Genomic DNA, 13316 nt, shown 5'->3' with positions numbered 1-13316 from the left:
ATAACAGCTGATATCAATAATATATCACTATTCTGATAGTAACCTGTGGGCCGCATTAAGTGAAGGTGGGGGCCGCCTGTGGCCCCCGGGCTGCCAGTTGCCCATGTATGATGTAAACGATACACAACCCAGGATGAATATGAATATAAATCATGTTGTTCATTTATTCCATATTTTACATTCCAAGCACATTAAGTCTTACCGTGTTCTTGTGTTGTAAGAAGTGTGTAGAGTGTCAGATGATTGGATACAGGACCTGTCAATAAAGACAACATATTATCAGTAGAGATTGTGATTGGTTTAGAGCTCTGATCCATTCAGGTAGACATGACACACGGATAACATGTACAAAGTTTATCAATCAAAGTCAAAACAACTGGTGTAAAAATATAGTGAAGCAACACTAATGCATTCAGCCTGGAGTTGAACATACAGTTATATAAACATGTCAGATATACATTATTCCATGTGAAAGGCTTTGCTGAATGTGTGCAGTGGGTCCTTGATCCACCTTCATACAACATACATGTTTATCATGACAGACAGTTACTGAGGTTCAGACATCACTACTGCATGTTTGAGCATGCTCGCTCGCACGGACTCAGACACACAGACATCCAGAAGTGCACAGTCCTTCAGCAAGATTTCACTCAAATGTCCACTTTTTTCCCCCTCTTTTTTTTTTGCTGCTGAGTGGCCTGGTCTGAGCGCAGTGAGAGGTGAGCAAATCAACGTGAGCGACGAGCGATGGAGAGCCGAGCGGGGGGGGGGGGGGGGGTATCAACATGAGCTGATAGCGAGCGTGACAACAGCCCCCTGGAGCCACGAGCGGCATCAAAACAAGATGGCGACAGACAAGTCGACTTGCTTGGTCTCCACACAAACAACCTTTGATTTCCTATACTAAAACATCTGGTCACAATTCATGTCAGATCCTGTGTCTAGGTGAGACATGACCTGATCTATGTCTCAATAGAAGAGCAGGGAGACACAATATAACCACCCCAATTATATAAGTTATATTATATTAACATACTTTACCATACAGATTGTCTAAAAATTAAAATTAGTAAAAGAAAAAAAAATCAGTACATGCTTTTAAAAATACTTAAAGTCGAGTAAAAGGGAAACTAGAAGTACATTTCTTAATTTTTATATCAATTGCTGTAATTTTTCCACAATGAATTTATAGGATCTTGTAACTCTTGTTTCAGAGAAGTGACTCTCTGATGTGCTTGTAGAACCACTACGTTATACAAAGCCTGCAGAAACACCTATACAAACATAGAAATGACTGAGGAACCAGAACTAAATACTTTTACTCCTATTACACCCATACAAGATGTAACAAAGAGGAGAGCGGAGAGGGAAGCTAGAAACATGCTAGTGTGAGAGCAGAAGTGTGGAAAAAAGAAACAGCCAACCTAAATGTACTTCCTAGAAACGTACTCGAGTGAAAGTAAAATATTTGTATCAAGTATCAAAAAATATAATACTCAATTAGAGTACAGATCCTCAGAATGTGTACTCATACAGGTACAGTACTCAAGTATATTTACTCCGTTACTGTCCACCACTGGGTAGAGATAATCGTTTTATTTTTATGTGACCAATATAAGAGCAATTATGACAAGATGAATATTTAGTTGTTGTCATGTCAAAAAGGAGATGTATTTGTCTCTTCAGCAAAGCCTGTTTCAGACAAACCACACACACACACACACACACACACACACACACACACACACACACACACACACACACACACACACCCACCATGTTGGCACAGTGCACATGTATCTTTTCATCGTAGTTGCGTACCAACCATTCTCACCAGGAATAGCTGATCTAAAAGCTACAACTCCTCACAGCACGACATGTTGTGAGTTGTGAGTGAGAGCGCAAGCGCTACACGCACACACGCACACACACTCTCACACACACACGATTTATGATTGCGTTTGCAATCATAACAGCTGATATCAATAATATATCACTATTCTGATATTAACCTGTGGGCCGCATTAAGTGAAGGTGGGGGCCGCATGTGGCCCCCGGACTTCCAGTTGCCCATGTACTGTATGATGTAAACGATACACAACCCAGGATTGCTGAATGTGTGCAGTGGGTCCTTGATCCATCTTCATACAACATACATGTTTATCATGACAGACAGTTACTGAGGTTCAGACATCACTACTGCATGCTCGCTCGCACGGACTCAGACACACAGACATCCAGAAGTGCACAGTCCTTCAGCAAGATTTCACTCAAATGTCCACTTTTTTTCCCCCCCTTTTTTTTTGCTGCCGAGTGGCCTGGTCTGAGCGCAGTGAGAGGTGGGCAAATCAACGTGAGCGATGGAGAACGGAGCGGGGGGGGGGGGAATCAACATGAGCTGATAGCGAGCGTGACAACAGCCCCCTGGAACCACGAGCGGCATTTCCACCCGCTCCGCTCACATGCACTGGTGGGGGCAGATTGTTCCGGTGGTGGGGGGAGCTCTGGGGCCGCCACCACAAAACCACGGTCGGCTTAGTCTTCCTGGGGACCAGCGTGAACCCCAGAGCCTCAAAAGATTATTATGAGGAAATAACAGGAGTCACACATGAGTGACACATCGCTGACAAAGCTGCACTCAGATCACAGTCATTATATTCCAGGGTTAGGGTTAGGTTAGGGTTTGTACCTCTAATATCTATTTGGTACAAATTCTCAGATCCAGAGCCATCAACTGTGACCTTTATGTCAAGATACAATAATATTCAGCTTCAAAGATTAGGACATGGAGCTAACTTTAAACTGAGACCATCTGTTCTAAAAACAATAATCATAGAGTAACTGTCATGAAGGGCGTTTTGATTACAGTGATTACACATATCTTTTCATGAGATTATAAGTAACATCTGGTGATATGACACAATACCTTACATGCTCATTCTGCATGCATACAGTTGACATAGAAAACAGAACATTCTCTCTGTTCAGTGTATGTTTGTGCAGAGACCTGCAGACATTAGCGCCAATCCTGTGGGTGCCGGGGAGCCCGAGCACCCAATGAGAAAGCCGTGCACCCACAGGAAATGTGTCGGTCGGATAACTATTGTGTGATGCTTTGTAACGTGCACAGGATGCATGATGTACCCGCTCTGATACCGTGTGTTATTGTGAACAGATTTCTGTCATTCAAACTCTCTCCCTGTAATCTGCAAAGTCCTTATGCCAGTTATGGTTTCATCATCAGGCAATAATCAAATTGTATGACTTGAAATGTAGTAAAAAAAAAGGTCCTTTTGCACACCTACTGGGACAGGTGCATAGGAGCAGGCAGCCAGTGCATGAGACAGGAAAGAATGGTGATCGCGCACACTGTCTTCACTTATAGCAAAAAAGTATTTTTTTTGCGAGTACAATGTTTCCAACAGACATTCATCAGGTATTTCTGATTAAGGGGTTAAAACTTGGTTGATGTGTGTGTGACTTGTTGTTGAGTACCCTACCCACCCAACATGAATCTGCATCCATGCCTGCAGAGATGGTGGTTGCAGAGAGGCAGGTGTTGTTTGCAAGGCATGTGGTTCTTTGTGACCACATCCTCTGTTCTCATGAGAGCAGAGGAAGTTGCATATCTACCCACACACACACAACCGTTAACTTCACCCTGTCAAAACAAGATGGCGTCGACATGCACAGCGGTGAACTTCACCCTGTCAAAACAAGATGGCGACAGACAAGTCGACTTGCTTGGTCTCCACACAAACAATCTTTGATTTCCTATACTAAAACATCTGGTCACAATTCATGTCAGATCCTGTGTCTAGGTGAGACATGACCTGATCTATGTCTCAATAGAAGAGCAGGGAGACACAATATAACCACCCCAATTATATAAGTTATATTATATTAACATACTTTACCATACAGATTGTCTAAAAAATTAAATTAGTAAAAGAAAAAAAATTACAGTACATGCTTTTAAAAATACTAAAATAAATAAAGATCATTCTTTATCATGACAGTAGACTGTTATGATGTTACTGAGGTTCAGACATCACTACTTATTTATAATGATACATAAATATCATGTTTATCATGACAGTAGACTGTTATGATGTTACTGAGGTTCAGACATCACTAATCCTACAAATAATTTTTAGAAAAGTCAGTCAGCCAACCAGCAATGTCTCTGCACTCACACACGGTCATTGATCATTAGCATATGCACACCATGAGGAAGACCCTTTTTCTCTTCATCACAATTTAACATGTTTATTTGTCATCATGGTTACAGACCCCCAACCTATCTCTCTCTCTCTGTGTGTGTGTGTGTGTGTGTGTGTGTGTGTGTGTGTGTGTGTGTGTGTGTGTGTGTGTGTGTGTGTGTGTGTGTGTGTGTGTGTGTGTGTGTGTGTGTGTGTGTGTGTGTGTGTGTGTGTGTGTGTGTGTGTGGTGTTGCAGGTACCAGTTGGAACCTTTATATTTAAAAAAGTGTTGTCAGCTATGATCACAGCCTGAGGTTATTTCACTCTAAAAACAATGGTTCTCAAAGGTCAGGGACCCTCAGGGTTCCTTAAAGGGCAAGACCACTTTGGTAGAGGTTTGGGTTGTGTATTTACCTTGCCATGATGTAACTCCAAAGGTGGACAAGAAATAAAAAATAATCGCTCCATTGATTAGGCAAGGGATAATGCATGGGTAGGTGGTCATTATTGAAATTTAAAGCCTGACAGGGTGATTATGCACCGAGGCGGAGCCAAGGTGCATAACCACCCTGAAGGGCTTTAAATTTCAATAACGACCACCTCCCCATGCATTATCCCGCTCATTACACGGCTACTTAATAAATAAATAAATTGACCCAAAAGTAACAACAAAACAAAGTATTTCCTAGCTTACGCAATGAAAGTATTCCATAAGTATTGGGCTGGGCGGAAAAGTTCGCCTCGGAAAACAAATGACAGTATTCCACAATACTGTCATTTGTTTTTCTCTAATACCGCCGGATTTGCCCCGGGGTGACTGTGTTTTAGGACGAGCGTTTTGGTATTCCCCCGTTGTTGTGCCACGATAAACAAGGAAGTGCAGTGGATCAAATAGAATCATTTGTATTTAAAAAAAAAAAAAACAGTACTGGGTTTGGTGATGTTCTATATTGTCTGAATCAGCTTTGTTCTTGTTTGTTTATGTGCTTATAGAGTGACTTTGAGAGCTGTTTTACCATACAATGTAGGTCAATGAGGAGCAAATGTAGAATGATCAATTTCTAATCAATGGAGCAATTATTTTTTATTTCTTGTCCACCTTTGGAGTTACATCATGGCAAGGTAAATACACAACCCAAACCTCTACCAGAGTGGTCTTGCCCTTTAAGGTGGTTCGAATGAACTCTTACAGGTCTGTGACTCTGAGAGTGTACAAATGGAACCAAATGGACCCTTACAGGTCTGTGACTCTGAGAGTGTACAAATGGAACCAAATGGACCCTTACAGGTCTGTGACTCTGAGAGTGTACAAATGGAACCAAATGGACCCTTACAGGTCTGTAACTCTGAGAGTGTACAAATGGAACCAAATGGACCCTTACAGGTCTGTGACTCTGAGTGTACAAATGGAACCAAATGGACCCTTGAAAATGACCCTTGAAATTATGGATCCATTTGTACTCTCATAGTTATGGAGTCCTTGAAAAAGAAAAGGTTTGATGTCATGACTGATTGATTGATGTATTGATTGCATTCAGTACTTTCTACACAGTTTGTAAACAGTACAGTGGTGTGATGTTACAATGATGCTAAAAGGATAAAACATTGTGGTCCTGTCATTCAATTCATCACTCATGAACATTAAACATCACAAAGAGAGGAAGAAAAGGGAAGTGCAGAGACGAGTAGAGAAGCTGCTTCCTGTCATCACAGACAACAGGAAGTGAACACACTGTGCCTGGCAACAGCTAGGGCGGGACATGTCACACATATTGACAGGCGTTTACGGTAGCCAATGGGAAGAGGTTATCAGTCTGCTCCCCCTGTCTTTCTGTCTGTCTGTCTGTCTGTCTGTCTGTCTGTCTGTCTGTCTGTCTGTCTGTCTGTCTGTCTGTCTGTCTGTCTGTCTGTCTGCCTGCCTGCCTGCCTGCCTGCACTCTCAGAGTTACAGACCTGTAAGGGTCCATTTGGTTCAGATCAGATCCTACATCAGTGAAGATGTGTCTGTCCCCAGACAGACAGACAGACAGACAGACAGACAGACCTTGATAGTTTGTAAGATTTAGATTAGATTTAGTCAAAGTAACACTGACACAATAACCTTTACAATACACACCACACTGTGTGGGGGGGGGGGGGGGGGGTCACCTACAAACACTGTGGGGGGGGGGGTACCTACACACACTGTCAACAAAGCTCAGGTGAGTTATAAGACATAAACGTGGAGTTGATTTTCTCTTTGCTAAAATACTTCTCACCAGTCATGATAAATGGTAAAGAAGTGGAGGCCCAAAATGTTGTCCCCCCTTACATAGAGTACTCTATACCATATATGGGCAACTGGCGGACCGGGGGCCACATGCGGCCCCCACCTTCACTTAATGTGGCCCACAGGTTAATATCAGAATAGTGATTATATTATTGATTTCAGCTGTTATGATTCCTAACATGTAAACATGACCCGCTTTAATGACTTCAGTCTATATTAGTAGCTTAATGACTAGTATTAACATTATATTGTCTTTTTATGTCCAATGTATTTGTATTGAAGTTCATAAAGTTAACATAAGTATAACTAAATGCATTTAAAATTAAATAAAAATGTTACTTTTCAAAAATAGCAAAAATAGCAGATCTACAAAACGTGTCGCAGTGCGATGCGTTTTGAGCTTGTAGATCTGCTATTTTTGCGTGACATCAAATGGTTAAAGTACGGCATTAATTTACGGAAAAAGTTAAAATACAGAGATAAGAGGTGTCTGCCCACACATGGTTTAGCAAGCGCACACACACACACACACACACACACACACACACACACACACACACACACACACACACACACACACACACACACACACACACACACACACACACACACACACACACACACACACACACACACACACACACACACACACACACACACACAGCATCTAATCTCAACAAAGATAAGCATGTATAAACACATACCTACGTGGATGTACTAAGGAAAGATGCTGGTGCAGAAAGCACAAAGGAGCTGGTCAGATGTATGGAGAACCCAGATGACTGGAGACGCTGAAGGAGGGCTCGTCTGAGGACGACGTAGAGAGAGAGAACAGTAAGCAAGGTAAACACATACATAATACAGAGAGACAGTGTAGTGTCTCAGTAAACTATAGGATCATAGAATACAGAGACAGTGTAGTGTCTCAGTAAACTATAGGATCATAGAATACAGAGACAGTGTAGTGTCTCAGTAAACTATAGGATCATAGAATACAGAGAGACAGTGTAGTGTCTCAGTAAACTATAGGATCATAGAATACACAGAGACAGTGTAGTGTCTCAGTAAACTATAGGATCATAGAATACAGAGAGACAGTGTAGTGTCTCAGTAAACTATAGGATCATAGAATACAGAGACAGTGTAGTGTCTCAGTAAACTATAGGATCATAGAATACAGAGACAGTGTAGTGTCTCAGTAAACCATAGGATCATAGAATACAGAGAGACAGTGTAGTGTCTCAGTAAACTATAGGATCATAGAATACAGAGAGACAGTGTAGTGTCTCAGTAAACTATAGGATCATAGAATACAGAGAGACAGTGTAGTGTCTCAGTAAACTATAGGATCATAGAATACAGAGACAGTGTAGTGTCTCAGTAAACCATAGGATCATAGAATACAGAGAGACAGTGTAGTGTCTCAGTAAACTATAGGATCATAGAATACAGAGAGACAGTGTAGTGTCTCAGTAAACTATAGGATCATAGAATACAGAGAGACAGTGTAGTGTCTCAGTAAACTATAGGATCATAGAATACAGAGACAGTGTAGTGTCTCAGTAAACTATAGGATCATAGAATACAGAGACAGTGTATAGTGTCTCAGTAAACTATAGGATCATAGAATACAGAGAGACAGTGTAGTGTCTCAGTAAACTATAGGATCATAGAATACAGAGACAGTGTAGTGTCTCAGTAAACTATAGGATCATAGAATACAGAGACAGTGTAGTGTCTCAGTAAACTATAGGATCATAGAATACAGAGAGACAGTGTAGTGTCTCAGTAAACTATAGGATCATAGAATACAGAGACAGTGTAGTGTCTCAGTAAACTATAGGATCATAGAATACAGAGAGACAGTGTAGTGTCTCAGTAAACTATAGGATCATAGAATACAGAGAGACAGTGTAGTGTCTCAGTAAACTAGGATCACAGGTAAACAATGAACGTAGCATCTGATAAAGATAAAACAAGTAACAAAAACATGAGAACAAATGACCAAGTTATGTCTGCATGGTCGTCATATACTCTATAGCTCAAGGGCCACACACACACACACACACACACACACACACACACACACACACACACAGCAGAGTGTGTGCATGTGAACTCAGCCCATGTTAAACCTTGTGCACGCCCACGTGCGTTCCTTGCTCATGCATGAGAGATTTAGAAAAAAAAGTCACTCTGCTAGAGTGACAGTTGTTGTTGTTCACATTTATGAAGGTTTATTGGAATAAAAAGTATGTTTTTCAGCTCAATGTGATGTTTTGAGACGTTCTTTTTTCCCCTCTACACCAAATCTACAATATAAATGGTAAATGGTGCATTTATATAGCGCTTTTATCCAAAGCGCTTTACATTGATTGTGCCATTAACCCATTCACACACACATTCATACATCGATGGAGGAGGAAACCATGCAAGGCACCAAACTGCTCATCGGGAGCAATTAGAGGTTCAGCGTCTTGCTCAAGGACACTTCTACACTAACTCTGGGGGAGCCCCAGACCCGGGATCGAACTGGGAACCTTGCATTTTCCAGTTCACTCTACCCGGCCACTCTACCCCTGAGCCACTGCCCACACACACACACACACAATACAAGAAGAATCCATGGCACAAGCGGCAGCGTTGCAAAATGCATGTTAAATCTGCACCTACTGTACTACATTAACACTGGTACAACGGTGTGGTTGTTAGATGTTACAAAAAACAACACTGGCTCCAGAGTTCATTTTGACAAAAAATTCTGATATAATCTTTAGAATAAAACTCATTTAGTTTGAGACATATTTTAGTTTTTTGACATTGTTTAGTCTCTTAGTCTTAGTCAACAACATTAACACTGCTGGTGTCCACATGCGTCTCACCTCCGCTCTGCCATGGCGCGCACACACACACACACACACACACACACACACACACACACACGCACGCACACACTCACGGCAGAGTGTGTGCATTAGAACTCAGCCCATGTTAAACCTTGTGCGTTCCTCGCTCATGCATGAGACATTTATAAAAAAAGTCACTCATTGTCTCCGCTTTCCTGGAGCGACCACTCACACACACACACACACACACACACACACACACACACACACACACACACACACACACACACACACACACACACACACACACACTCTCTGCCTGAGAGGCAGAGAGAAAAGGAACAAATTAAAAGTTCTCCTACATTGTTTGTATTTTACATTCAACCAAACGTTGATACATAATAACAAGTGGTTGTAATACATTGTATAAAACACAGCACAACATTAACCTTCATAAAGATAAAGGTGAGAACAGCAGACATGAACCTTTATCCCAGCAGACCAGACTAGAGGGATGTGTTCTAGTATATTGATGGATAACACTTACCCTACATGAATGTGTATGCTTTTATCCAGCCTGTTCTGTTCACTGCAACGCTGTGTGTGCTCTAAATGGTTGAATGTACAACGCTGGAGCTCTTCTATCATAAAGGGGCGTGTCTAAAGCTACGCTCCTGTGTTTCTCTCTAACGTAACTTCAGCCAGGTTGTGTAAGACATTGCCCCGCTATGTAGTCACAGTATGAGAACATGTACTGGTCCTTTTAGATGATCATTGTATCTTTTTAACAGCTCTGTTAACATGAAGCCACTTTATAACAATCAGAACCATGAAGTTATATTAAAGAAATAAAGGTCCTGTACCTGCGGCAGTAATTCTTTATACTGTAAACAAACTATATTGCAGACCAAAAAGAAAACACTAAACTGTTGCTTTTGAAATGAAATGCAGTATTTTATCTGACCCAATATTAATCAACCAGAATAATAATTCAATTAAATTAAACGATCAGTACACTTGTCTCAAAGTCTCCAATGAGTATAGTAATCCAAAAGTAATCCAAAAGTATTCAAACAGATATTGTCGATCGGAAAATCAGGTGATCCCCAAAGTCATCAAATGAAAAGGCAATGCATTGCATAAAAAAGTATATTCCTCACCCAACCTTCAAATCAGGGTCAGTCACATGGGTTTCTTTGTCCAAAAGCTCTGACTGGCTTCAGAGCTAAACCCTCAGAAATGTTCCTCCACCAAACTTCTCTCCTTCCAGATGCATAAGTTCTCCGGTCACACTGCTCAGTGGTTTAGTAGAGGCTGTATAGGCTGGTTTAGTAAGAGTCTCCTTCTCAAACACCACCAAACACTTTTTTTCAAAACCTATAATGGAACACACGGCCGCCTCACTTCCTCTACTTTTATAGTTTTTCCTGATACCTCACTTCCTGTGGAACTTTTGGTACATGTGCTGCTTTTTCCCCACAGCGCCCCCTATGAGTGAACCATGTCAACAGAAGATGAATCATAATGGCCATAATCATCTTACACAAAACAAAACATTTTATCCATACACTACATGTAGGTGTTAAATATTCAACCATATTTTAACCAATATATTCCCCTGTTATCACCAAGTATGTTATGTCTCTTTTGTATCTTTTTCTTTCAATACTCATCATACCTGGACAGGAAATACATTATTTCACACATTTATGTGGCAGTGTCACAACTTATTATCACAACTTACACATTTACAAAATACATTATTGTTATGACCCTGGCCTAGGGGGACCAGGGAGACACAGTTTAACAAGAAATTAGGGTTTAATAAATAATCAAAATGAACGCCCACAGTTTCAAATCAAACTCCCAAGGGGATAGACCACACCCAGAGCTTCAAATCACACCCCCAAGGTGATAAGCCATACCCCCAGGCCCAATGAGCTGCAGAGTTCCACAGCAGAGACTGGAGTATCTGTCCATAGGACCACAATTAGCCGTACACTCCATAGAGCTGGGCTTTATGGAAGAGTGGCCAGAAGAAAGCCATTACTTTCAGCTAAAAATAAGAAGGCACGTTTTGAGTTTGCAAAAACGCATGTCAGAGGCTCCCAAAATGTATGGGGGAAGGTGCTCTGGTCAGATGAGACTAAAATTGAACTTTTTGGCCATCATGGAAAACGCTATGTCTGGCTCACACTCAACACATCCCATCACCCCAAGAACACCATCCCCAGCGCTTCTGTGTCAAAGAATGTCGCCATGGTTACGGGGCTGCCCAGCTATGGGACGAACTTCCTCCCGGGTTGCCAAATGCCAGATCATGTGCGCATATCCCCCCACGGATGCGTCGACCGGGTATGGTCTAGTTCATGTAATTTGTAACAACTTGTTTCTCCTTCTCCTCTTTCTCCTTAAAGAGACAAACCAGTGACTCCTGTTCAATAATATATATATATATATATATATATATATATATATATATATATATAGACCAATTATGTGTTTACTAACATTGAGACTGGAGTGGACTCACAGGTGATTGTTTCAGGCAATCAATTCCCAACATATTGTTTCTGGGTTTCAGTTCATTCAACCTCCTCTTGTGTGTTGGCTAGAGAGACCTGACAGAATGGGTTCATTTGGTGCCGCCCTGTGCGTGCATTCTGGTTGTCCCCTTTCCCCCTCATCAACACATTCCTCTAGACAGGAAATCATTTCCCTCAGAGAGAGAGAGAGAGAGAGAGAGAGAGAGAGAGAGAGAGAGAGAGAGAGAGAGAGAGCACCAGATGATAGGAGCCATGCAGGGCGCTGCCCTCCCACATAGACACTGGCACATACACACCCAGGGTTGCGTTGCTCATGGGATACGTGTTAGGGACACACCCTAACACGCCGTGCAACGACCAGGAGCACGCACGCACACGCACACGAGCGCGCGCGCGCACGCGCGCACACACGCACGCACGCACGCACGCACGCACGCACACACACACACACACACACACACACACACACACACACACACACACACACACACACACACACACACACACACACACACACACACACACACACACACACACACACACACACACACACAAGAAGAATCCATGGCACACACACAGCGTTACAAAATGCATGTTAAATCTGCACCTACTGTACTACATTAACACTGGTACAACGGTGTGGTTGTTAGATGTTACAAAAAACAACACTGGCTCCAGAGTTCATTTTGACAGAAAATTCTGATTTAGTCTTTAGAATAAAACTCTGTTTAGTTTGAGACATTGTTTAGTCTCTTAGTCTTATTCAACAACATTAACACTGCTGGTGTCCACATGCGTCTCACTTCCGCACTGCCATCGCACACGCACGCACGCACACGCACTCACACACACACACACACACACACACACACACACACACACTCACGGCAGAGTGTGTGCATGTGAACTCAGCTCATGCTAAACCTCGTGCACACCCACGTGCGTTCCTCGCTCATGCATGAGACATTTATAAAATAAAGTCACTCATTGTCTCCGCTTTCCTGGAGCGACCACACACACGCACGCACGCACACGCACGCACGCACGCACGCACGCACGCACGCACGCACGCACGCACGCACGCACGCACGCACGCACGCACGCACACACACACACACACACACACACACACACACACACACACAAGAACTATATATATCCTACTATAATTCTAGTAACCTCTGTAGTGGTGGTGAGTACGTGAGTGAAGATACCCGGTTCTCCTCACTGGCTGGACCAATTGCTCTGATTTTGCACACAGCCATTGACCATTACCATCTGAATGCAACTGTGAAGCCCGTTTTTCAATTTCATCAAATCTCAGCTTCTTATTAGCGTTTTTGTGTCAAACACTGTCGCCATGGTTACGGGGCTGCCCAGCTATGGGACGAACTGCCTCCCGGGTTGCCAGATCATGTGCGCATATCCCCCCACGGATGCGCTGCGCCGACCG

At 42.4% G+C, this 13316-nt stretch overlaps 1 protein-coding gene across 1 annotated transcript in view; it reads right to left on the bottom strand.

The window, feature by feature from the left end:
- Positions 1-10593, bottom strand: part of LOC311041257 (protein NLRC3-like) — a 151664-nt gene extending 141071 nt beyond the window's left edge. Inside the window, exons 1-3 of the mRNA XM_084086160.1 lie at positions 10483-10593; positions 7176-7278; positions 203-256 (exon numbers count right to left, since the gene is read on the bottom strand). The gene's annotated coding sequence lies outside the window, so the exon portion shown is untranslated. The remainder of the gene's footprint in view (positions 1-202; positions 257-7175; positions 7279-10482) is intronic.
- Between the last annotated feature and the right edge of the window lie 2723 nt (positions 10594-13316).

The sequence above is a fragment of the Gymnoscopelus microlampas genome, assembly GCF_963454915.1.
Source record: "Gymnoscopelus microlampas genome assembly, contig: SCAFFOLD_38, whole genome shotgun sequence".
In the NCBI taxonomy this organism is placed as follows: domain Eukaryota; kingdom Metazoa; phylum Chordata; class Actinopteri; order Myctophiformes; family Myctophidae; genus Gymnoscopelus; species Gymnoscopelus microlampas.
This window is presented reverse-complemented; position numbering and strand designations above follow the sequence as displayed.